At 41.2% G+C, this 27,646-nt stretch overlaps 1 pseudogene; it reads right to left on the bottom strand.

Moving 5' to 3' along the window:
- Positions 1–27,486, bottom strand: LOC147437730 (uncharacterized; annotated as a pseudogene).
- Between the last annotated feature and the right edge of the window lie 160 nt (positions 27,487–27,646).

The raw sequence follows: 27,646 nt of genomic DNA, 5'->3' as shown, positions 1-27,646 counted from the left end.
CTATAGGTATGCCGCATAATCCATCTCTCCTAGGCTTCTTGTCTTGATTGCCCATGTGAATGTTGTTCCAATTGCTGTAGGTGGCACAGTGTACTTTTGAGGCCTCTTGGTGCAGATATGGAAATATTGGTTGTAAAGTTGGCACATGGTTGCCACCATTGGATCCGCAATATCCTCGAATGTGTAGTTCTTCTTGGTTTCCTTGTATACCTTCACCTCTTCTCGCCTCTTGTTGACACTGTCACCTGCATTAGAGAGGTTCAAGGCACTTGCAACCACCCCTAGCGTGATTACAATCACTTTGTTCTTTCCATGCAGAGCTCTCACCTGGCTATGCCATTCTCCTTTATGGTGGTGACGAGTTCCCAGACTCTCTGAATGTCAATTCCTACTGGCAAAGCCTCAAAATAATTGTGTAAGTCTAACTTTTCCCAAATAGACACTATTTCTAGCTTTCTCGTGAACTCATTGAGTTCCTGTGGTATCATTGGTAGCTCTATGGCATTGACCTCTAGGTCTATGAACATGCCTTGGTATATCCTGAGGTCATTTGCTTCAAGTAAATTGCTTTGTAACCAAGTGGTAGTGGGCTTTGTGGTTTCTGCTGGTATTATAAATGGCTCCACATCATCGAGGTAGTCCTTGTTGGTCATTCTTTTCTTCTTTGCTGGCGACTTAGCGGCTGCCATGGATCCTGTTTCACTCAGTAGCCCAAAGTTAACGTTCTTTACAGATTACATAAGCTGAGTTTTAACCATCCAATTGACTTGAAAATTGAAACATGAGCTCAAGAGGGACTAAGGATGCCCTGCAAGTGAAAACAGTAGGATTTGTGCTACAAAATAAGCCTAAAGACATCCTACGCGTAGTATGTCTTTTTCATTAGAATGACTTGAAACTTGACATGATGATAGCTTAGGACCTGTACATCATAGCTATGTGCTTGGATTTTAATTTAGACACCAAAAAGTGCAATTTTTGACTATTTTAGGCTTCTTGGTATAAAAATGAGTAGGATGTCTTGTAATGATGAGCAAATGGTATTCAAATGACTTGAAACTTAATATGTAGGCTCCTTGTAGCATGTTGATCACATTCATGATGTCAAACTTTGCTCAGTAAGTCAAAATGACCCTGGAGACATACTACGCATAGGATGTCTTTTTGCTCAGAATTGCATGAAACTTATCAATGTGAGAGGGCATAGCCTGTGGATCATCACCATGGTCTTAGATTTGGATTTGGATAAGTTTTAAGGGTAGGAAGACCATTTTTTATGCTTTAGAGTATGAAAAGTCCATCTATGGAGCTATGAGGCCAAAAGTGATTTGTTTGGCTTGAAACTTGGTGGTTGGGTTTTTTGAATGTGATAAAGATGTTTGAAGATCAAAAAAATCCACCTGCAGGTCATTTCAAGCTTGGAGACATACTATGTGCAGGATGTCTTTTTCATGATTTTGAAGATGTGACTCATGGCCATGCGATTCTTGTTGGCTTTGGCTTCACCTGAGCTTTGTTTGGCGATTTGTCTGTCTAGAAGTGCCCATGATTGCGTTTGCATGCCACCGATTATTTGTAGTGGTCTACCACCATAGGACTTGGTTATTGAAGGGCTTGGTAAGCCGCTCGTGAAGTTTGGTGGCAAACGGACGTTTAGCTTGGCTGTGAGAGCCAAGTGACGCTTTGCGTTTCTGATGCTGTTTCTGAAGCTTAGGCCAGCTTTGAGTCGCCTTATGGTCATGTGGCCTATGTAGCCTTGTAGAGCTCGTCGAGAAGCTCCTACCCATGAGTTTTGGTATCATTCGGGTCACTTTTGCCGGATTTTCCTCTTTGTGGCCTTTTGCAGGGCTTGAGATGTTAGGGTTTTTTCCGTTGCGTTCTTGCCTCCTTTGGGCATCCAAGGTTGGTCTCTTAGGCTAGGGTAAACCTCCTATGAAGTCTTGTTGGTATTGGGCTAGCCGTTAGGTGGCTACCTATGCTTACAGGCCTCTACCCTGCAAACCCTGTTGGAGTTCTATGCTAGTCTTGGCGACAAAACATCAAATATACACGAAGAGCATAAGGTGCTGAGTCTACCTCTCATATCTGGTGGCTGTCGAGTGCCTGTGCACGGCGTATCAGCTGTTGGAAGTCCTGTGCGCTCTAGGTGGCTAGAGCTCTCTCTCACAAGTGAAATAGTAGAAATGAGCTCTATGTGGGGTTAAAAAATCTTATAATGGGGGTCCACAAACCATTTTTCATGAAATTTGACATGTGCTCCTAACTTTTCGCGAGACGAGGTTTAGAATTGAAAAGTTCCTCATTTGGACTCCGTTTGCCCAGTTTCTGAGAATTTTGACGATTCGATCAAAATCTGGCCACAACACGCCTCCCGCTTCATTCTCATAATTGCACCCACATTGTACCCTGGGTAATCTTATAGTCACTGATCATCCCCATCTTTTTTGTTTTTCATTACGTTCATCTTTCACCTGATTTTTGTATTTTTGAGGTTTTTCTAAGAATAATTAGAAAAATTAAAAAGAAAATAGCAAGGTCAACCCAAAAAAATCCCAAAAATTAAAATAAATCAAAAATTTCACCTTGACACACTATGTACACTCACATGTAATTTTTATGGCCGGATTTCTCCGTTCACCAATATTTTGCCTGAAAAATGGCTATTTTTACATATATACATACACCTATAGGCCTCAATTTGGCGTTTGGCCTGATATATCTGTTGATTAATGCTGTATAAGGGCATATGTACTTAGGTTAGTCTAGAAAATTTTGCAATCAAACGTAAACCCGTCAAAAATAGTCAAAACATACCCTTTTTGCTGCTTTTTACGGTCATCGGGTTCGCATTGAGAATGCCTCCCCCCCTCCTAATCGGAGTCCTCTTGGATGACAAGGTATCGCCTCGGGGTATGTGCAGTGCATGGGTTAAAAATTGTGCTAATGCGGGGCCTTGTAAAGTGGCCCTACCTGATGCATACTCAATCAATGCATGGTAAAATTAATGCGGTGCGAGAGGAGGGTGTAAGCAAGATGCTTATTGGCATTTGACGTTGATGTTTCCTATTTGTTCCTGGTTTGGTTGGCAGATTTTCTTTGCAATTAAAAGTTATAAATCTGCTGCTCGTTCTTTGATCGTCTTCTTTGCGAAAGTGGCTTAGTTTGCCACTACTGTAGATATTGCCGTTGTGATCTCCTTGGATGGGAGTGTCTTGTCCGATGTGGCCATAATATTTTTCTCTTTTGATTGCCATTTGTAGCTTTGATTTGGAGGCATTTGGAGGTTTATGGCCTCTTCTTTGGTTGTTTTTGCGGTTCTTTTGATCGGCACCCACCTAGATCTGTTTATTGATGTCAGATTTAGTGATTGTCTGGCTACTTGTGTTGCTTGTACTGAATGGAGTTCTTGTAGCTTCACTTTGGGGATCCAAATGCGTGTCTCATGTAGTTGGCGATTGAGCATGTTTTTCGATATCCAGATCTGTTTTATGACCCGGTTCGGTGTTTGTTTAACATTGTTTTTTGGAGGTCTTCTGCCATTGAATTGTTGTTTGTAGGTCCGTTCACTTCCATCCTTCTGTACCCATACATGTTGTTTGGGTATTGCTGACCTTGATCTATTTATTGTCGTCTGTGGTGTCTCATTTTTGATTGATTACGGTGGGCGGTTTCCTGGTTATCATTCGTAGATATCTTTTGCTGGTTCCGGGTTGTCTGAGCAAATGCTACCACTTGGTGTTGTTGTGCTTGTTGAATTTTAATTGTATTTGAACTCCAATCTATCTGCACATTATACTCTTTTTGCCATGGTTGTCCCAACATCATCGGATGTAGTGTACTCACATCCTCAATGACATAAAACTTGTGGGGATAAACATATTGATGTATTCGTACATGCAATATCGTCCAGCCCACCATTCTTAATGAATATGATGTACTTCTTTCCAGTGCTTGTTGAGTAGGATGGAGTTGTTCTTCAATCTTGAGCTGTTTATATAATTTGCAAGAAATAGATTTGCTTAAGCTCCTGAATCAAGCAATGTCGTCGAGTCAACTTGGTTGCTACCCACTTTGACTGCAATTATTGAATCCATTGTGTCTTCATTAAAATTTGTTAATCGAATAGCATTTATTTTCAACGGTGATCCAATTTGTAGTTGTTGTTGTTGTAGAAGCCTTCGTTTTGCAATGCGTTCTTTTGCTTATGCTTGTGCTTCTTCTCTTACCCTCTGTTTCTCCTTTGCTCGTTGTTTTTCATGATGGATTTGTTGGAGCATCTCCTATGTTAGTGGTAAATGATATTTTTTTAACCGACACCCACTAATTCAATTTGGCATTTCTTCACCTTCCAATGTCGCAAGTTTGACGGCTCCACTTTGTGAAAAGTCACTAATCACAAAGGGTCCCATCCCTCGCTTTTTAAGTTTTTTAGCATGTTGCTTAAAAGTGTAAACAAGTACATAATCACCTGTTTTAAACTCTTCCGTGCGCACATGCTTGTCAAAAAACTACTTTTGTCTTCTCTTCTGATCATAGATCAAAGCTACAACTCTCAGTCAAAGTTCATCTAGCTTTTCAAGATCATATATTCTTAAAGAGAGTTCATGGCCTGTCCATTCTAAGAGTTTCGCTACTCATAGTTGGAATCAAAAACTCTATGGGCAATATAGCGTTTAGACCAAACACCATGTTGTGCGGTGTTGTTCCAATCGATGTTTTATAAGCTACCTGTATGCCCTTAGTGTTGAGTGTAATTGTTCATCCCAGTCTGCCCATGATTTTGATACAATTTTAGTCAAAATAGTGCATAGGGTTTTATTTGTGGCCCCAGCCTGTCCATTTGCTTGTGGATGATATGGAGCAGATATTTTATGTATGACCATGAATTCCTCTAGTAGGTATTCAATGAATTCATTAAGAAAATGTGTTCCTCGATCACTGACAATTTCTATCGGTAATCCATATCTTACAAAGACATTCTCATACAAAATTGTGCAGTGGTCCTTGCATCTTCTTTTTGTGTAGCTTTGGATTCAGCCCATTTTGTGAGATAGTCCATAGCCACGATGATATTGAGGCGGTCCGGGGCGGGCAACAAGAAGATCAACCTCTAGACACCCTTCAAGGCTCCCGTGCTGCTCAATGGGGCTGGGGCACAACACAACACAAACCAAAACAACAAACCCACAGCCAAATACCAACTACACAAGGGGCACCACCTAGTTTAAGAGCGAACTAGGACGCAAAAGAGGAGAATTGTTAGAGCAACCCACAAACAAGCAAGGAATTTACACTAACCCTAACACCAATGGAACACTCTCACACACTAAAACACGAGAGAGAGAGAGAGAGAGAGATAGTGCTCGGGCTGCTTTGAAACGTATCGGCAATGATCAAGCAAACATAACTATATATTTAAGAAAGAGAGAGAAAGGGGGAGGGGGTGCTTGTTGCATTAATACCTTCTTACAAATCTGTCATGACAAATCAAAGTGAAATTAGTATTTGTTCAACATAGCTTGCGTAAATTTCACCACAACACATCACAAGAAAAGCCACCCCAATCACTGTCTTAAAGCAAGGGGAGTCCTCTCCACCCTGTCGCCCTCTTACAGTATGTGGGATTTATGGCTAGATTGATGACAACACCAGAGACAAGCTATCAAGAACTTAACAAAAAACACCAAGACACTTACGCATGATTGTTGTCCATTACTTCACGTTGGAAGGGAGACAAAATATCCAAGCTTAGTCCAAATCCACCCTCCTTGATTCAGCAAATGTTGGGCTTACACTAGCAGGAGAAATGATAGATTTCCTACTCTCAATTGAATGATCACTCTCTCTCTTACAATGGCATAGAGTTCCCTTGCTAATCCCCTATTACAACACATGCACATGCATAAGACAATGAGCTTCCACTCAAGAGCTCCTTCTAGAGAGGTTGAGCTTGGCTTCTCAAGCTATAGCATAGTGCTCTTGCTTATGGCTCCCCCTTTTTGTGCTAGCTACACCCTCCTTTTATAGCAATTTTGAAGGCTAGGGTTACTCCTCTAACCATGGTTGGGTTAGATTTTCAGCAATTTATCTAATTTCTTTTGCTTGGAATTATCAAGAAGTTGGTGGGGAAAGAGAGAGGAGAGAAATGGAGGTGATAGGACTTTTCATAGTGGGTTAGTGTTAGTAGAGTTAGTATTAATTTACAAATGCAATTGGATATTTACAATGGGAGTATCCATGTAGGATACAAATAAGGAAAAAAAACTCTTAAGAGGTAAGAAAAGGTGGATTTCTTACAAGGTTGATGCTCCAAGTGTCTTGAGTAGGGCCAATTTTGATGCTTGTTGACGGTCCACTAGCTTTGACGGTACATTTTTTCTCCACTCTTGACCTTCCTTGAGAGACAAGGTAATTGAAGCTGAGTAATCAACCACCATGATGCTGTCTTTTAAGAGAAGAGGCTGAATTTTGTGGTTTTTTTGATAGATATAGGTAAATTGGAGGAGGAAAAATGAGATTAGGTGGTCAATTTTGGAATGGAATTGTGTGTGGGAGGTATGAGTTCACCATGGTTTTTCTTATTCTTCAAGGTTGAGGAGAAGGTGAGTAGGGTTCAGAGAGGAGGGGTGAGAGAGGTGGGGATGATGCGTGGAGAACTGTGTGTGAAAGAGGAAAATGATAAAGTGGAAGAGGGAGTGTGGCTGCATAGCATGGGAAAACTGGGGTCTACTAATAAAATCATAGCTCACAGCTCGTAGCTCAAAAAAATATGAAAAAATTTGAGGCAAAAGTTCAGCCCACGAGCTACAACTTTTGTTTGTATCACCTTTTCAAATTCGGAGAGCAAGTGAACTTTAAAAATTCAGCAAAACTGACCATTTTTTTCCACTGCACAAGGTCCTTGTGGGGTCCTTCTTTGGATGATTCTTTTGAATACCTCCAAGAGTGAGCCCTCCATAGTGCATGTATGCATGCCACCTACCCTTGACCTTATTTGATAGGTCTATATATGAAGATATTGTAGAGAGCATGATATAAGTGAATAGTACAACTAAGAAAATCAAATATTGAGGGGTCTAAAAAATATGTACATGTCCAATATAAATAATATAAGTGGAAAAAATATAAAGGGGTCAAAAGAAATCCCTCTCATTATGAGGCTACCATAAAAAGATGAATATTTTTGGTGGTCTAATTTATGAGAGTAATAGAGAATATATGTAGGAAGGAAAAAATCACAATAGTGAAAAAAATATACACATAAATAGAACTAGTTTTTTTGGATTTTTGTTGGGATGGAGTTACACCAAAAATAAGAGAAGATTACATGAAAATATTTCTATATGGAATAAAGAGTATGAAAAATGGTAAGAAAATTGTGGTAATGGTGAGGTAATGTACAGAGCATAAATAACACACACCTCGGTAGAAATATTTAAATAAATATCAAAATAATTATGAAAAAAATATTTTATTTAGGCCCTATATACAAAGAAATATTTACATACGCATGGGCCATAATATACTTATTTTTTTTATTTTTTTGGCTCAACTAGCCCAATGACTAGCTAATTGAGGGTTTTTTAAGAAGATATGGGAAAAGTCCCGTGACTCACGCACGCCTATGTACAGTGAAATGGTAGGGATAGCCACAGTGTTTGGGTGATTTTGGTAGGGTGAGGTAACTCACTGTGGCAATTACAAAGAGCTGAAAAACGGCTATCAATATATTGGGTATGGGTGCGATATGCAGGGGGTGAAATAGGCCCCACAAAATCAATTCCCCATTTTGAAAATTCCCGTGCTCCCATCCTTGGCCGTAGTGGCATTTCATCTCTTTTTATCGGCACTTTAGTGCGCTGACATGCGTCACAACGCTTTACAAATTCCGTAGCATTTATGTGCAATGTAGGCCATCATATCCCCGCAATTAAGACAATTTTTGTTGTCTTATCGCCTGAAAAATGGCCTCCACTTATTCCTCCATGTGTATGTTTTAGAATCAGCAGGTATTCACTTTCACTTGCACAGATTCTAAGTTGATTGTCTTTTCCTCGCTTGTAGAGTTGATTTTCATTTGAATAAAAGTCTCGAGCCTCCAACTCTATAGCCCTTTGTTGTGCTTTTGTTGTGTTTTCAGGAAATGTCCTCGTTGTTAATAAATTAAAGATATATTGACTCCATGCAGGTGCAATGGTTACCTGAAACAATGTCTCACGATCCACCGATCGTTTGGCACTACATATAATACATTTGTTAACATAAGCATGTATGTCAGCATACATAGTTGGCCAATATACTACTAAGTGTTTCAACCTTTGGTGTGTTTTCATTGTTGAACAATGAAATGCACAATCTTGCATGTGTGCTTCCTCAAGATAACACTCGAATTCCTCTGGATTTATACACAAGCGTAGAACTTTGTCCGAGCCTAGATGGTATAGTCGTCCCGCAATCAATTGAAAGTTTTTTGTTTGTCGAAATGTTTATTGTGTGGATTCTTCTTCCTTTTTATCAAATCTACCTCCAAAGGGAAGCATGCTAACAATTTTTTGAGACCATTTGGGTATCATTTCAATACTGAAAAGATAAGCATCAGGTATGTCATCATCGATTCCTTTAGGAGCTTCCCCGTTGTGTAGCCTTGAAAGATGATCCGCTCATAGATGCGTTTTACCTTTTTTTACTACCACTGTGAAGTCAAACTCTAGCAATATAATAAACCAACGCACAATTCTCCCAGTATTGCATGGTTTATTTACTAAATACAGAAGAGCTTGATGATCTGTGAAGAACACAAATTTGTTTACAAGCAGATAATGTCGAAATTTCTTTACAGCATATATCATTCCTAATCCCTCTCTTTCAGTGGTGGTGTATTTCTTTTATGCACTATTTAGTTGTCGGCTCGCATAACAAACTGGGAAATCCATTGTTCCGTCTCCCGGTTGAGCCAGAATACTCCCAATTGCGTATGCAGAGGTATCAATGTGAACATGGAATATCTTTTCCCAATCTGGTGCTTTAAGTACAGGTGCTGATAGAAGTTTTCCTTAAGCTTTTTGAATGAAGTTTCACACTCCTCAGTTCAGTCGAAACTGACCAATAAGCGATATAGTGGTTGTGCAATGACCGCATACATATATATGAATCTTTGATAATATCCGCAATGTCCCATGAAAGATTGTACTTGTTTGGCATTAGTAGGCCTCGGAAAGTCTACTATGACTCTAATTTTGTCTAGGTCAGTAGTTATGCCAGTTCTTGAGACAATGTCCTAAGATGCGGCCTTGCCTTACCATAAAAATGCACTTTTCCGGGTGACTAATAAGCGATATAGTGGTTGTGCAATGATCGCATACATATATATGAATCTTCGATAATATCTGCAGTGTCCCATGAAAGATTGTACTTGTTTGGCATTAGTAGGCCTGGGCAAGTCTACTATGACTCTAATTTTGTCTAGGTCAGTAGTTATGCCATTTCTTGAGACAATATATCCTAATATGCGGCCTTGCCTTACCATAAAAATGCACTTTTCCGGGTTGAGACACATTCGATATGTTCTGCACTTCTCAAATACCTTTTGTAAATAGTCAATGTGTTCTTCTCGAATAAGAGAGTCGACACAGAGATCATCCATATATATTTCTAAGAATATTCTTAGGTATTCTTTGAATGCATGAGTCATTAACCTTTGGAAGGTGGCTGGGGCATTGGTTAGGCCAAAAGGCATATATGCCCCATTCTGTGGCAAAGGCCATTTTGTGTTGATCCTCTATTGCAATTGCCAATTGGTTGTACCCTGAAACCCATCCAAAAATGAATAGGCCTGTTTTCCTACTACCCTCTCAAGCACATGTTCTGTGATTGGCAAGGGATAATTATCCCTTATTATTCCTACATTTACCTTTTTGAGGTTCACACACACATGCAACTTTCCGTTCTTTTTGGGGACAACCACAATGGGTGACACCCAATCTCTATGCTCGATTTCATAGATGAATTCGGCATCCTTCAGCTTGTCAATCTCTTCTTTGATTCGTTTAGCAAATGTGTCCTTACATGTGTAAGGACGTTGTTTGCTTGGTTTGGCATCTGAATTTTAACGGAATTGTATGTTGGCATATCGATGTATCAACTCCCTTGAGGTCTTTGTAAGACCATGCAAACATATCTTTATACTTGTTGAGAAGCCGTGTTAGCATTTCTTCTTCTTCAGGCCCTAAATCAGTTGCTATATAGACATGCTGAGGCTCTTCGTTTGGCGCAGCGAGGTCAAATCGTTTTGCATTTTCCGGTCCATCGAAAGATTCTTGGTTTATTCTTTCCCTTATTGATGGTGTCATTATGATTTTTCTGTCTTGGATGGTGAATTTTCGATAGTGGATGGTACATCCATGTTTTCTTTTTCTGAATCCTCCTTACCTTCACTTTCTGCGTCAGTAGTCCATACCTCTCGTAACGACCGTTTAAGTTCTTTGTATTTCTTCTTATACTCCATTTTGGTCCACTCGGGATCTTTTGTCTTTTCACGTTTTGATTGTTGATATTTTCTTGAATTTGTATCCGTTTTAGTTTTCCCATTAGGCAAAATTTGGACTCACAAAGGGGCCCTTTAAGGAGTTTGACTTCACCTCTCTCTACCAAAATGGATGCATGGATAAATTCTTGCAAACAAACTCCAAATTTGACGGAGGTTTGACAGTTAGAATGTCCTCTTCAAGCTCTATCTACTGATATATAGCACGCCATGAGATTCCTCATATTTTAGAAGATTCTTATTTTTATTCACCTATGATGTAACAACTCTATCGGAATCTAAGTGAATCAAAAAAAGAATCTTCTAAAATATGAGAAATCTCATGGCGTGCTATATATCAGTGGATAGAGCTTGAAGAGGACATTCTAATTTTCAAACCTCCGCCAACTTTGGAGTTTGTGTGCAAAAATTTATCCATGTGCCCATTTTGGTAGAGAGAAGTAAAGTCAAACTCCTTAAAGGGCCCCTTTGTGAGTCCAAATTTTGCCTAATGGTGCTGTTTTATGTCCTCATGTGTCCTTTTCCCTCGAACTCTTGAGAATCTCCCTGATATTCTGTCTTTTACACAATCCTCTGCCTTGGCTAGCATTAGATAGTGCATTTTGTCTTTTATCCTGGGCATCAGATTTTCTCTAACCTTGTTTTCTGCTGTTTTTTTTCTATAGCGTTCCTGTCGTCTAGGGTGTTGATTTGCAAAATCATAAAACTTGATATCTGCGGTTGTTTCCCTACTCTCGCTTGAGCTGTCTGAACACTCGTTATCTGCATCGTTACTTAATTCCATATGCGTAGTGGAGTCATAAAACTCTTCTCGTTCTGGTGAGTCTACATCCTTATCTCCTATTGGTACAAAATTTACCATGTAATAGGGTAGCACATCATAACCGTCCTTATCACGAAATTTTGGTTTTGGGCTATCCAGACGTCCAACGTTGCTAGTATGTGTTCCCATTCCATAGGTTCTAATGTATCTTTGGGAAAAGGTTCTGGAATATAATCCTTGTCTTCAATAGCTCTTTCTAAGATGCATTCCTCTCTTTTCAAGCTCCCACAATGTGAATCTCCACACATCCATAGCTCTTTTTTCTGCCCGAACCATGTTGGGAGTTTGGACCCTGCCAACGTAGCCGAATCAAACTCTTCCACTGATGTCTGGTTCACATCTTTGTAACTATGGTCCTTTAGGTATATTTTGGTTGTAGTCTCCCCATGCCTGAGGTATATGTGGTCATAAACCCAATCCTGTACCATCTTTAATTGTCTCATGAACGGTCTTCCCAAGATGATCTCGTAATTGTTCTTTTTACCGAAATCAACTATTGCAAATGTATGCTTATACTCATTTCCGCAAGAGGTGAAAATTACTTTTTCTAAAATTCCTAGAGGCTTTTCCATGAACCCATCTGCCAGTTGTAATTTCATTTTGGTTGCTCTCAAAGCCGGTTTTCCCCATTTTTTTCAGATTTCTTTTGTGGCAATAGCGACTCCCTCTCCACTGTCGAGAATAGCCTTGGAGACTACTCCCTGGAATTCTACTGGTAATGTGGTATTTCCATCTTCTCCTTCACAATATTCTCCAATCTTGTTTAAAGGTACAGGCCTAGTGTTCAGTTGAGGCTTGTCCAATTCTTTGATCCCTTCTTGAATTCTCACGGTGGGTCTTTTACTCCAAATTTTTCTAAGCATTTGCCTAATGTGGTCCACATGTTTGGTCGTAACCTCAGGAGTTTGGCTAATGTGATTGTGCATGCCACCGGGGTGGATAGTAACTCAATCAACCCTTCTGAATCCATTATTCTGTTGGGAGAAAGTCTTTGGGATGGGATTGCTCTCACTTCAGACTTAGCTTCATACTCCCCTAGGTAAGAGGGTAGAGTTTTTAGCGAGTCAGGTTGGTTGTGCCCCGATCTAATTGACCCTGGTCCCCTTCTTCTGAATGCATATCAAAGCTCATTTGTGATCTTGCCTCAAATTCTTCAATGGGAGGTAAGATCTCATTTTTCTCCTTCTCAGCGCGATTTAGTTGGTGGTTCACCCTGTTGGCTTCATTTGCTTCCCGGATTTGCTTCCACAGGTCATCTAGACTGTCACACTCTTTCCATCCCCGCAGATGTTTTGGGTTGGAAACCATCAAATGTCTCATCTGTTGTATTTGACACTATGATAGGTTCCCGCTTAGACTCTGAGGCAGTCATGAGTCCCTCCTCTGTGTCAGCTTGTTTCTCTAGAGTTGGTGTGATAGGGGTTGGAGCTGGCACCTCGTGCCAACTTGCAGGTTTACTAAGTGGTTTTTCTATCAAACATTGGGTTGTTTCAATCATCTTCCTACACATTTCAAACCTCTGTTTTTCTAGTTCCGCATATGGATAAGTCATCCATCGTTGCTCTTGGTTTTGGTTGTTTTTTAGTCTGGCTTCGTATGCTTTTAAAAGTGCGTCAAGCTGCTCATCTACTTTTTCTACCAGTACTGATCCTCCCGATCCTGCACTGACTTTAGGGTTAGGCTCCCATCATTGATCTCTCTAAATTTTTTCCATAAGTGTCTTGGCTAGTCTTCCTCTACAAATAGAATTACGTTTAAGGCATCCTCGCTGTATATATGACACTATAAGTTCTGGCTCTTTTGTTTCATAGTGGGGTTATACCACCACTTTGGATTTTTCTTGATTGTCTCCTATCACAAGCTCCTCAGGTTTTGCCATACTTTCGAGCTTGGGTTTTTGTTTTTCAAGCAACTCCTACGTGATTCTTACCAAATTTTGATAAGCTTCAAGCTTAGCTGCTTCCATGTTTGGAGAAGGATGGTTTTTCCATTTGTTTTCCATGTTTTGGCGTGCTTTAAGTCCTACTTGGTAGGCTTCCAAGGCTGCATTAATAGGCTCAAAAATGTCATCAACCAAAATTGATTCTCCAAATTTCACGGTTGTTTCTTTGATTTCACTTCGAGTTTCTCTCACCTTTTCTTGGAATAGTTGTTTTGCTTTCGCCTTGATTTCAACTCACTGTTTCTATTTTGTCATCTCATACCTTTTGCTTTTGCTTCTTTTGGTCTTTTGAGAGGCAATTTTTATATTCTCGGAATCATCAGAGGAGTTATGTTTCTTTTTATTAGTTTGAGCTCTAGTGATTACCTTGATTGGAACAATCGGTTCACTCTCAGATGAGCTACTAAGTATCACGTGGACTACGTTTACTACTGATTTTTAGGACAATCTTCCGGGAAGTGTCCTCCCTTTTTGCAACATTGTATGCAATAAGCTTCAACTGGATTGAGGTTTTTGTCAGGCTCTAGGCATTTATTTTTCCAATGATCATCTGCACCACAATTGTGACAGTTTCCTGTTCTTGGCTTAATCATGGGTCTTACAATAGGAAGTCTAACACCTTGATTAACTACATAATACATTGGTGCAAGCTCTGGTGGAGTATAAGTCACATGTTCTTCCATTGGTGGTGGATGTGAATTATACCAATCTCCTTCTACCATTACTGTAGATGGACTAGGCTCAGCATAGGGTGTAGCAGGCATTAGTGCTTGTTCATCTATGACTCCTTATGAATGCATGTACTTTATAGGCACTGCATTATGTCTTGGATATGGATGTTGTTGACCCAACACGGGTTGAGGTCTTTCCATACCCATATATGGTCTTTGAGCTGGTGCCATGTTAGGCTAACATCTGTACATGGGTTGTCCTTGTGGCCCCATGGGCACGTACTGAACATTCCCATTATACTTTGGTCGATAGTAGCACTCATTGGTCTCATGGTTAGTCCATTTACCCTTGATTGCACACCATTTTTGCTGTCTAATTGGTTGTACTTATTGAGGTATCCCTTGCCATGGTCCCCTCATAGGTGCTTTTTGCATGTTATTCATCATGTCATTCATCCTTTTGAGCATGTCTTCTATGGCTGAAAGTGGTGCTGCAGCAGCCGTTCCCACACAGAACATTCCCATCATACTTTGGTCAATAGTAGCACTCATTGGTCTCATGGTTGGTCCATTTATCCTCAATTGCACACCATTTTTGATGTTTAATTGGTTGTATCACAATTGTCTCCTAACTCAATAGCATCTGACACACACTCTTCTAGGGTTGTATGCTTCTTACTATACAATATAGCATGAAGTTCTTTGTTTAACAATCTCTCTAGAAACAATGATACTAGTCGTTCTTCTGTAGGTATTTCTATATCTGGGAATTTGGCAATCTATTGTTTCATTCGAGGTGCACAATACCTAACAGACTCACCTTGCTTCTATTTAAAGCTGTAGATCCATTTGAGCTACCGTATTGTGTTTGATCCTTGTTTTGGAAGACGTAGCTACAAATCCTTGAGATAATGTGTTCAGGTCCATAATTGAAAACCACTCAAGTAAAAAGAGCAGAACAGACCCTAGAAGTAGACAACAATCATTCAATCATGTCTACACCCATCCAATGCACTCTTACTTTGGGAGAACTGTTAAGAATCAAATTATACTTATGAAATGATCTACAGAAAACTCTAGAGAAGGTGGGAACAACGGCGCTGGTCGCAAAAAAATTGGAAAATTGAAACATAAAATTGACAACAAAGAGATTCGATCTATTCCAATGAACAAAGTCGAAGAATACTACGAAGGGGAAGAAGGAAACACCACCCTTCCAGTGAAATATAATGACATAGAAACCATGGCAATACTAGATAGACATAACCATATCCACAAAAGCAGTATGGGAATCGTGGGGACAACCAGCCATTAGAAAAACTCAAATGAAATTACACTTCGCTGATGGACGTATTGAAAGACCCTTATGACTGCTTGAAAAAGTGATCATTAATTCATGTGGATTGAATATCAATACACTTTTGCCATAGTATAATTTGGAAAGAAACTCAATTACAAAATCATGGAAATATTGGATAGTGGGGCAGGCATAGCCATAGCCACGAAAGCAATATGGAAATCCTAGGGACAACCAGACAATTAGACAAACTCGAATGAAATTGCATTTAGTTGATGGACATATTGAAAGACCCTTAGGACTGCTTGAAAAAGTGATAATTAATTCCCATGGGATTGAATATCAACACACTTTTGCCATAGACTTTGAAAAGAAACTCAATTACAAAATCATATTGAGAAGACCTTTAATGCAACAAGTACAGCTCATCCAAGGTTGGGAAAACAATTATCTGTACTTGAAGTAAATGAGATCTATAACAAGGGTTAATCTAAAAGATCACACTTATAGAGACGTCATGAAAATTCCCATACAAGAGTTTGATTCAGTATCTTCAGTTGAAACCAAGCTTCCCTCTTGGTTGAACAAAGACACTCCTATTTGGATGTGCGGAGCTTCAAAAAACAGGAGCTTAAAAAGAGAAGAATATATTTTAGAAAGGGATCGCACAGACGAAGCATATGTACCTGAACCCTTTCCAGAGCATTTGTTTGAGCCATTTGAGTGGACTTATACTTTAGTGACAATAGATGTATGTGTGAATACATCTATGCCTACTCAATTTTGCAATGAGGATGGCTATGACATAATTCTCATACAAATGATCTCAACCCTCCACATTGAAGATGAAATCGAGGAACCCAAGGACTTGATAAAATCTCAACAAATCTTTTCAGACCTCTACTACGATGCAACAGATTAGTTAGAAGAACATTCAGCTACCTCAGATGATTCAGGGTCGGAAAAAGAACATGTGAGAGCAAAGCTACTCATGGAAGGAGGGGAGGAAAAGTTTTTTGACTTTCCAAACCAGAAATCAAGAAGACAAAAATGGTATAGACGAAAAAGAGACACCAAAAATGTGAAAGCTAGACCTATGCCATCAGTCTCCAGTAGAACACAGTTCCTGATGTAGATAGATGCACATGATTGTGTCAAGGACAAAATCACTGGCAGATATCATTCAAATGAAAATACAGAAGTGTCAAAAACATCAAGAAAAATGAGCAAGGATACTCAAGCAAAGCCAAAAATACAGGACAAGGAGTTAACCATGACACAAGTTGAGTGGAAAAAGAAATATCAAGAGTTGAAAAAATCTCTAAAGGAGATATATACGACCGAAATGGAAACCACAAAAGAGGATAGTAAAGATGTAATGAGTGTTCCATCCCATTACAGGAAATATACTCTCCAAGATCAAAAAATCATAAGCGAACAACCTGTTAGGGAACTATGAAAACAATGCGAGTCCTACAAAGGGCCTTAAAATACAAAAATGATAGATTTGGCTGAACCAGGAGAGGAGCCTAGGCCTGCCTACATTGCAAATGACCTAACATAAGAAGAAGAAGAGCTTTTGTTATGCTTACTGAAAGAATACCGCGATATCTTTGCTTGGTACTCTTAAAGGATCTCAAGGGTGTTGATCCAGAAATCTGTCAATATACCATACCCATGAGAGATGATGCCAAACCAAGTAGACAAAGGCCATACACATATAATGAAACATTCATTGTTAGGAGTTTTTTGCAAGAAGTGATTGCGTATATGTACATACACATTCATGGTGCATCAAATAAAGGATTGCCCATTTTCGAGAGCCAGGTGGTTACGTGGGGCCCACATGTGTACAGGTAGGACAACGTGTACATAGTGCATCGATTTTCATTATCACCAGTACCATTGTGTTTTTTCTATAATAATGAGGAGTTGGTAGCGCGTAAAACTTCTCGAGGAAGCTATCCGCGGGCCGACAACATGAGGTAAGTAGGTGCGTCAGATGACATCTAGTGGCATCAAGAGGTCAAATGGGGTCAATACTTGCACGTGGATAAGCACGAACACAACGTGGATGTTTCCTTGTGATAATTATGCAAAACTTTCATCATGAGGACTAATTTTGGGGCCACTTCACGAGGTTGCGAGATACATTCTAGGAAAAAATTGAGTGCCAATTGTGCAGATAGATGTAGAAGGGTGACAAAAATGCACTGCATGGCCAATTTTTGGCCTCACTACAAGAGGCACTTCACATTAAAGACGCTCGCAGTGCGACGCTCAAAAGTGAAAATTCACGGCATCGCTATAAGCGTTGCTATGGGCGTCTCTATGAGCGTTGCTATGGCCATCGCTATGAGCGTCGCTAGTTTATTGTAACATAGAGACACTCATAGCAACGTCCATAGCGATGTCGACAGGGGTAAAAAATAAACCAAGAGCGCCCGAAAACTCAGATCTCAAATCTGACTTTGACGCTCAAGCAAAGAGGTAACCCGTGCTCTCCCTCTCTCTCTCTTTCTTCTCCACACACACACACACACACACGAGGAGAGGAAGGAGAGCCAGGTATGCTCCTTCCCTCTCCTCTCTCTCATGTTCCCTTCCCCTCTTTCTCTCTTTGTCCCTCTCTTTCTCTCTCTCTCTCACACACACATACACACACACAATGTGTGTTTTTGAGAGAGAGAGAGAGAGAGAGAGAGAGAGAGAGAGAGAGAGAGAGAGAGAGCCCATGCATAAACAAAAAAAAACACACACACACACACACATGCATGCATAAACAAAGAATGCATACACACACGTGCATAAACAAAGAATGTATACACACACACATGTGCTCTCTCTCTCTCTCTCTCACACACACACACACAATGTGTGTTTTTGAGAGAGAGAGAGAGAGAGAGAGAGAGAGAGCACATGTATAAACAAAAAAAAAAAACACACACACACATGCATGCATAAACAAAGAATGCATACAGACACACACATGCATAAACAAAGAATGCATACACACACATGCATACAGACACACATATGCATAAACAAAGAATGCATACGCACACACATTGAGAGAGGAAAAGAGAGAGAGAGAGAGAGAGAGAGAGAGAGAGAGAGAGAGCACAAGCATAAACAAAACACACACACACATACAGATGCATAAATAAAGAATGAATATACACACACACATTGAGAGAGGGAGAGAGAGAGAGAGAGAGAGAGAGGAGAAAACAAAGAGAAAGAGAGAGAGAGAGAGAGAGAGAGAGAGAGAGAGAATAAGAACCAAAGAGAGAGAGAGGGGAGGAGAAGACGAAAGAGAGAGATAAGGGGAGAAAACAAAGAGAGAAATAGATTATGTTAAAATTAAAATTATATTAAGTTAGATTACATTTAGATTTATGTTTATGTTGAGTGTAAGATTAGGTTAGATTTAGATTTACGCTAGATTAGATTTACGTTTATTTAGATTAGATTAGATTAGATTTAAGTTTATTTTGAGTTAGATTTACGTTAGATTATTTAGGTTTATTTACGTTAGATTTGATTAGATTTAGGTTTATTTTGAGTTTAAGATTAAATTAGATCTAGATTTATGTTCGATGGACTAGCTTTTTTTAGATTAGGTTAGATTTTAGTGCATGTCAATGAAGGTGCGCTTTGCCCAAAGAGCAAACACTAGTCACACAACAATATGTATATTCCCATCAGAATCTAACACCTATTGACTCACACACTAACAATATTCATGAATTAGCCGCGAATCACCACATGTTCAATTAGGTTAGATTTAAGATTAGATTTTGGATTGAGTTTTTATATTAGAGTCTACCTTCGAGATTACGGTAAGAAAATTAGAGTTAGACGAACAGTGATCCCTCTCTTCCTCTCTACGGATGCGACCTTAAGCTGAAAAGCTTTCGACGGCATGATACTCTGATTGGAGGCCAACATGTAATGTGCTAAGTAATCCCTCGAGCAAAGATCTACTGTGAAAAGATGCTAAGATGTTGTGAAATGCTACAGCTAGAGAAGAGGCAAAGGGGTTTTGTCCACTACATGCACTATCATGTAGACGTGGGTGTGTAGATTTCTTGTACCCACAAATATAGGCATTGACCAATAAAGACGAGATTATAACCCGGTGGTTCTAATCTCTGTGCACCTCTAGACCGAGGTGTGCGGGGATTGGACATGACTAGAGAATGTGAGGTAGTTTACAGTGTGAACAAAGAGAGAGAGAGAGAGAGAGAGAGAGAGAGAGAGAGAGAGAGATAAAAGATGGAGGATGCCAATAGAAGATTAAATTTATGTCCACGTTATAAGGTTTTTACCCTCATTATGAGTATTGACGAGGATGTGGGACCATCCAACCGAAACACCTTTCTCTCAACGAGGATCTTATGTCCTTGTAATCAATGCAAGCATGCTCTGCGACGAACAAGACGCGTTACTTTGCAGCACGTTCGTGACTTTGGTGAGTTCTATCCATCTATTATAGATCAAGTTGTTGAAAATTATAACTCGTTGGACTCTGATGCTGGCCAACAGGCAGCAATCTTGCAACCCAATAGATGTGTTCGCAGGCGCTTTGGTCAGGCAGCATATGTGAGGCCACAAATGTAGCTTGTGAGATAGCTCGGGGGATGATCGTACAGACCACATTCTCAACGAGGCAATGTTTGATCCCGAGATCGATGAAATTATCGATACGATCATGGATTCAAAAAGGCTTATCTATGATGATATGAAAAGTGAAGCCGATATACCATTGTATGATGGAGCACGTGTGTCTAGATTGAAGGCGCTCATGGTTCTTCTCAACATGCAGACAAAGTTTAGATGGAGTGACACTAGCGTCACAACCCTTTTCAGGTGATCTATTACAATGTGTTTACTTTAGTAAAAAACTGTAGATGTATAATGATTTGATAGATTTTTACGTAATTATACCGCATTTTTGTCGCTGTGTAGATTGCTCAAAGAGCACATACTGCAAGCTGATAATGTGATCCCAGATTCAAGAGAGGAAGCAAGAAACATCTTGTGAAACTTGGGGATGGATTGCAATTCTATCCACGCTTGTCCTAACGACTGCATTCTTTTCAGAGGGGAATACATAGACATGGAGAAGTGTCCGAAATGTGATTCCGAGAGATATCGAGTACATCTCCACGGAACAAAAATTCCACAAAAGGTTTTGCGATATTTTCCTCTACTTCCTCGCTTCGAATGTAAGTCCATGGCCACCCTAGCATCATGGCATAAGAAGAATAAATCTTCGGATGGTGTGCTACAGATTCTGCAGCCTGGAAACATATAGATGAAACAAAGTCGGATTTTGCTAGGGAAGCTTGAAATTGGCACCTAGGCCTGGCTATGGATGGCATAAATCCATTTGGTCAAAAATCAACATCTTACAGTGTATGGCCCGTTGTCATCGTCAACTACAACATTCCCCGTGGTTGACTACGAAGAAGGGGCACCTATGGCTAAGCTTGATTGTGCCGGGGTGGTATAAAGTGAAGAATATGGATGTGTATCTTCGTCCACTATTGGAAGAGCTACAATAATTGTGGATTGGCATAGAAGTGGTGGATATGAGCCAACACACAGGTCGACGTAATGTTTTGATCAGAGGTATTCTAATGTGGACTATGCATGACTCTCCCGGACTAACAAAATGCTCAGGTGAATTACACTTGGACTCAAACACTGTAAATCTTGGTTTTTCTCAAGCTTATCTATTATCATGTGTATACATGCACGGCTTCAAACAAGCGGATACAGAGCATGTGTCACATGTGGGCCTAGACTGAATGCACGTCGGGCACCCTCATTGAAGAATCAAATCTACGAAGGTCATCAAGCGTATCTTCCAAAGAATCATGTGTTATGTGACAGCTTTTTGGGAAGAGAGCCACCGAGGATGTCTGTAACATTTAATGGCCTAGAATCTTATGTGTAGCGGAAATTAGCATGAACATAGTGGGCATTTCATTAGAATAGATTCCTAATGAGAATTACAAGAGTGCTTGGGTGGAGAGAGCAACAAAAAGCATAACACCTAGTTAGATAGCATCGACAATACTTTCAAAAGAGAGAGCAATTAAGCTATTGACAACAGTTGAGGACCGGATTTGCATGGAGCCGGTCCCCCCTCCAAAAGGCTTTGTATTATGGTTTCTCCCATCAAGAGAGACATTGTACAATACAATTCTTTGTGTTCCTTCAAGACTAGCTAGTGCAATGAAGATGGAAGCTTCATACACCAAGCAAAACACTTAATCAAACACAACTTGAATTATCCCCGTTCTCAGACCCAAGACCTCACACACCTTCGAAGATGGTGAGAGCTAGCAGGGTATGAGAGTAGATTGAGAGGAAAAAGAAGTATCTTACGAGAAAGAAGTACATCTCCTCACATAATCACTCATATTAGCATAGCTTAGCTTAGTAATTAGCTTGGTAGAGAAGATGAGCATGCATTGAAGCTTGGCTCTTGGTTGGATTTGCATCCACATGCCAAGAGAGTGTTGTTGTAGGCTTCTATCTCACAAGCTTGGAGTAGGTGATGAGCTCTCCATTAAAGCTTGGGAGGAGATAGAGTATTCTCCCTTCACACATGGTCAAGTCTGAGTGTGTGTGTGTCCATGCCAAGCAAAAATCAGCCCCCCCTCTCTCTCTTGGGCGGGCCCTAGCTGCTAAATAGGTATGGCTTTTGCCTCATTGGACCTCCCCAGGTCAAGCCAATAGGGATTAAGCAGCATAAGTGATAGCCTTCTGACATGTGTCCCCCTTTCCCCTTTTGTGAGAGCTTTAGGTAATTAAATAATTAAACTAAACTCTCATTGGACCCCTTTGCCTCCTGGCCAATAGGAATCAGGCAAGCCATGGGGCTCCTGAATGCTCATTGGACCCCTTGGGAGACTGCCCAATAGTCTTCTAGGACACTTAATTCTTATTGGTTTCTTTTATTAAATGTTTTTAAATTAATTAAATTAGATTTACTCTAGCTTAATTCTCATTGGTCCACTTCAAGGGTCTTCCAATAGGAATTGGGCACACCTTGTGGGCATCTGGCCTAGGGAGCTGACATGTGTCCCTCATTCCCTTTGTGTAAAGGGAGCCTGTGTGTGTGTGTGTGGCTTTCTCTCTCATCCCCTAGCTTTGGGGCTCGCCCCCTCCCATGTAGGGATGTAAAAAGACTTTTTGGACACACACTAAGCATCCAATTTTCCCTAAGGTTGACCTTTGGACACAACCTTTGAATTTTGGAACCTTAGCATTTTGGAAGTCTTAATGGGCTGAACCTTAGGGTCTTTTTAGCCCGTTGTTTCACATGGCTCTTTTGCAGATGGCCCCCCCTTTGGATCCCTATTTTCCCTCCTTTGGATCCCTACTGTGGCCGGTCTGCTAACTTAACCAATATTCTAGCTTTTTCTCCCTTGGCACTTCCCCACATTAAATGATCAGTTTAATATGAGAAAATCATTTAGGAGAATTAGATATTGAGTATTATGACAATGTCTGCACAAGCATGGTTAGAGCAGACGGAGATGTGTGATGACGGTTTGCCCCCAGGGATGAAGAGACTCTCCCTATGGTACGAGTTACCATATTGGCCCCGACTCATGATCAATCACTTGCTCAATCCAATGCACATATTCAAGAATGTTGGTAATCTGCTATGGGACCATCTGACCGATAAGAAAGATACTTTGGGAGCCAGGGTTGACCTTAGAAATGTGGATCATATGGAGCAATATTGGTCACCAACAGCATCTGATGGATAGATAAAACTCCCTAAAGCGCCATGGATTTTCACAGGAGCCCAAGAACGCAAAGTAAAAGATACCATTCAATCTGTGCGGACCCCACTGGCGTAATGCACTCGCTCCGAACGTGTTTTACTAAAGAAGGAAAGCTTACCGGTTTGAATTCACACGACTGGCATAAAATGTGTCAAGTATGTTCATAGTGGAATATGTCATAATGGAAATTGTGTAACAAATTCGTGTGTGGAGTTAAATATCATTGTTGCACGTGTTTTTTAGTTTATTTTACCGGTGGCCATTGAGGGATGTTTGTCTCTTGACGTCCGTAACACAATCTACAAACTTGCGAAATTAGTGCAATGGATCTCACAAAAGGAGATCAACGTAGACTCCATATCATTCGCCAAACTAAATGCTACAGAGGTTGTGTGCATGTTTGAGAAACACTTTTCTACTATCATGCTAACCATTCAGGTGCATCTTCTTGTTCACATGGTTGATGAGGTGGAAATAGCTGGCACAGTACATTCCAGATGGATGTTCTTTTTAGAACGTTTCATTAAAATGCTCAAGGGATATGTGCGTCACAAGGCACATCCGGAGGGTAGCATGGCAGAAGGTCGGCTGGTATGAGAGTCCCTAGTCTACATTCGAGAGTGGCTAGATGGATTTGATAAAGCCCTAGACACGCTATGGCGAACCATAGATGATGAGCGCATATCTGGGACTGTCATGTGCAATCTTGGTGTTGAGAAGAAGAAGATGAAAGATCTAGAGGCTAAAATCAACCGATTTTTCATGCTTCACAATCCAGTGATGCAAAAGTGGATTTCACAATATGAGGATGCAAAGCAAGAGCGACAAAGGGCACGAATCGAGTGGAGATGGTGGAAAGGGGGAAATGAGAAAACCACCAGCACATAATATAAATGCCTCTCTATAGCCCAGTGATCTCACAACACCCCTATCCCCTAGTAAACACACACCTAGACTCACAATCGGCAAGCAACTACTATCCAGACTCAGACGCGAACACCCCCAACTGCCCATACCCAGCCACCCATCATGCAATCTGTTTGATCCTTTAGAGCACCATATACTCCCATACAAGGAGTCTCCACACCCTCACACACCCCAAGAACATTGGAAGACCCAAGTTTACTCTCAAGCTTTCATCCTCATGCATAAACCACAGGTGTATGGGGAACACTCACTTAGCACTCATAGAAAGCACATATGTAATGCATACGAGCAAAAGATAGAAACTAGGAACCATAGAATCAACAACTGAATCCTTACTATACTGATTTGAATGGTAACAATGGTATACAATGCTTCACATGGCCTCCTCTCTTCTCAATAACTATCAGGAATTCTCCTTTGCAAGGTAGTTCTCCTCCTGCTCGGCTCTCCAGCTACTCTTGGTACTTTTTTTTCCTGCTTATAGGCACCTATTCCCTGCGCTGCTCGGCGGTGCCACTGTGTGGCTATGGGCACCCCATATAGCTTGCCCACCTTCTCCTCTCAGGCTCTCCATGGCTAGAGACTCCTGCACACGTTCACCATGCAGCTCTCGGCCACTCATATAGTCCATAGCCTCTTGTCTTCTCTACACTGTTTCCCTCCTTGTACTTCTCATGGCCTCCTCCCATATTGTGCAGCAAAAGCGTGCCTTCAACCTCCCTCTGACACTTAGAGCATCACCTTTTCCTTCAGCTCTCGGCCCTCCTTTTTTTCTCAGACATGGCGATCCTCGGGCCTCCTGTCCCCAGCCCCTAGAGCAGCGCTCCTCCTCCTCTTGGCCAATAGCGAGGTCCTCTCCCCCCTGCAAAAACTGACCCGAGTGCACCCTTGCAAACTGGTCCCCCTCTTGCAACTGGCCCTACTCTTGCATAATAAGCCCTGACGGCCCCGACTTGCTCACGGTATCTCCAGCCCCTCCAGCTGCCCGCGACTCTTGGCCCTGCTCGCCCTTTTCTCTGCAGCCAACTGGCGGGCTCCCCCGCATGCAATGCCGCCACCTACCCTTCATTCACCACCTGGCACTGTCCTCCTCTGCATGCACCACCAATTGGCCCTCTACAATGCGCGTACAGTAGAAGACTGTCCAATGGCCTTCCATGCACCTGTCGATCACCTCCACCACCACGAGATGGCGCACTTTCTTTATCTTGCTCTCGTTCCCTGCAGTTGACAGATTTCCACCTTTTTTTTTTGTTGAACTCAAAGCTTTTTAATTCAATCCGACTTGGAGTGCATTCCCGCGAGCAAAGCGTCCATCGCATCGGGCTTTGCATATCGAAACCCTGCAAGCTTCTGAATGACAATAGTCGATAGTCCAGCAAAAAGAATCCTTTCAAAGGCCAGCGACCAATGACATCTCCGCCGCACAACAAAAACATGACGATCGTCACGAACGTCTTCCACTTTGAGCTTATATTCGCTTGCTCGGGGATCCTTCTTCCGACTTGTCGGGCTCGGAAAACCAGTGCTTGACCTACATAATGTCACATATGGCATACATATCATGAGGACACCAGCTCAAAATTACACCTATCATGTGTCCAAGCACCCTGTTATCAATCTGTCTGTTGCGCCTATGCATCTGTTCCTGGCTGTTTCCTGGGTCAACATGACTTGGGTGCACCATCATTGCCCACCCCCTCGTTGAGCATCCATGCTCAACAAAAGTATTATTTAGGTAAAATAGGCATTTATAGAGAGAATGATATAACATAGATATATAGACTGCATAAGGAATAGTGGCTATATAGATAGCATAGATATAGAGAGAAGAGTGTCTGTTGTATCATCCTCCAGGATCAAATTGAAAGCTCAAAGCTTCCCCAAGCATGGCATAGAGTCCACCTGGATCAAAAACAAAACATGGCCGTGGCCATCCACCTGTAAAGCATGCATCTTCAAGCCTTCCTTTGCACTTGTAGGCCAATAGACACGCCACCCTTCCAGCTCTTTATAGCACGGAGTTTCGTCACCCTGTATCCACAAGCCTTTTTGCCAACCATAAGCATACTTTCAAACACTTGAAGCACCGGTACCATAAGCCGCTATCATGTCATCTGCTAGAGAACCCTCCATATGATCATCTTTATCACATGAGCATTGGAACAACATAGCTATCAACAACACAACACATAGCTTCAATGCCTTGCCATTTGCTTCCACTTGCTGCATAACCAAGCAAACATGTTTTCCTTGCAAACCTGTATCCAAACCCTCTGTAAATGGCTCCAAGGCCAACTTTTCATACTCAAGAGTATGACTTGCTAGAGCTTCAACCTGTTCAAATATCTCAGCACCTGCAAGGTTGGCGGCACCTTCCTTGTTGAATGGAGCCTCTCCCTTATAGGGCGTTGCACCTGTATCAGTTTCCATAAAGTCGTTTGCCGTAGCTAACTCTCCACGGGTACACACAAACTCTAAAACTATACTATGCACCTTGACATGCCCACTAAGGCAAGGTTGCCCCACCCCCTGCATAGACAAATCAACTTGACCTACCACTGCTTCTGTTCCTAGCTCCTGCAAGTCATCCTCAAAAACGTGCTCTTCAACTAGGTATGATACACAATCAAACCATACCTCTTCCTCCAATAGGGACTCACCATCACAAGACATTTGATAGGGCTGCTCGACTGGCAGATTCACACAAGGTGCAACACTATACTTCTCTTGACATTTAGCTGGCTAGCAGGCAACTCGCATACATTTTTTTCCACTTCATCTACATGAAAAACATCATAAGTTTCATACCTAGAAGAGATGGATTTTGTCTCCCACATGCTATCTGTGTCCAAACTGCTGCTGGAGCTATGAGAGCTGTCGGACTTCTCTTTTGAACTTGCTAATTCTTGGACCACTGCTACCTTCCTCGTTGCTGGTTCTGGAACCAACACTTCTTCTTTAAGATCTTCTATCACCTCGTCAACACTTCTTCTTTAAGATCTTCTATCACCTCGTCCTCTTGAGCCAGCAAATTGGGTGGCACTCTGAATATGCCTCTCTGTATTTTTTGAGACCTGGTTGGCACTTGTTCTACCTCTTCTAGCATGGCATCACCTTCATGTGCTTTGACTACATGCATATCAACAAAATGAGATTTTACCTTTTGATGCTCATCAATCTGTTTGGGCCTAGGTCCACTGGCTGTCATGATTATTGACTGCAACAATCCTGCCTCCATCTTCTTCTTCATCTTTTGACTCTTCTCTCTGGTAACTTTGACAGCTTCATCAAAGGTACTTGGATCTTCATAATCCACTCTCTCATGAACATAGGGATGCAAGCAGGATAGAAACCTTTCCAGCTTAAAATATCCCGCATTGGTTGCTTGGGTAGCAGCTGCAAAATCCCCCCATAACCTTCAAATTTATCAACAAAAGCATCAAAATTTGCACTTACTTCCAGCTGCCATCCTTTGAGCTTTGCATCTGCTTCCGAGGCCGACACCACCTTTCCATACCCTTGTAAGAATTTCTCGTGAAATCCGATCCAAGTCTTCTTGTGTGCATCTTCTAAGCCATCGAACCAAACTTTTGTTGTACCTCGTAGCACCAAAGGTAGAGTCTGGAGCT

This window comes from Adiantum capillus-veneris, chromosome 17 (genome assembly GCF_014529385.1).
Source record: "Adiantum capillus-veneris isolate H3 chromosome 17, ASM1452938v2, whole genome shotgun sequence".
In the NCBI taxonomy this organism is placed as follows: Eukaryota; Viridiplantae; Streptophyta; class Polypodiopsida; order Polypodiales; family Pteridaceae; genus Adiantum; species Adiantum capillus-veneris.
This window is presented reverse-complemented; position numbering and strand designations above follow the sequence as displayed.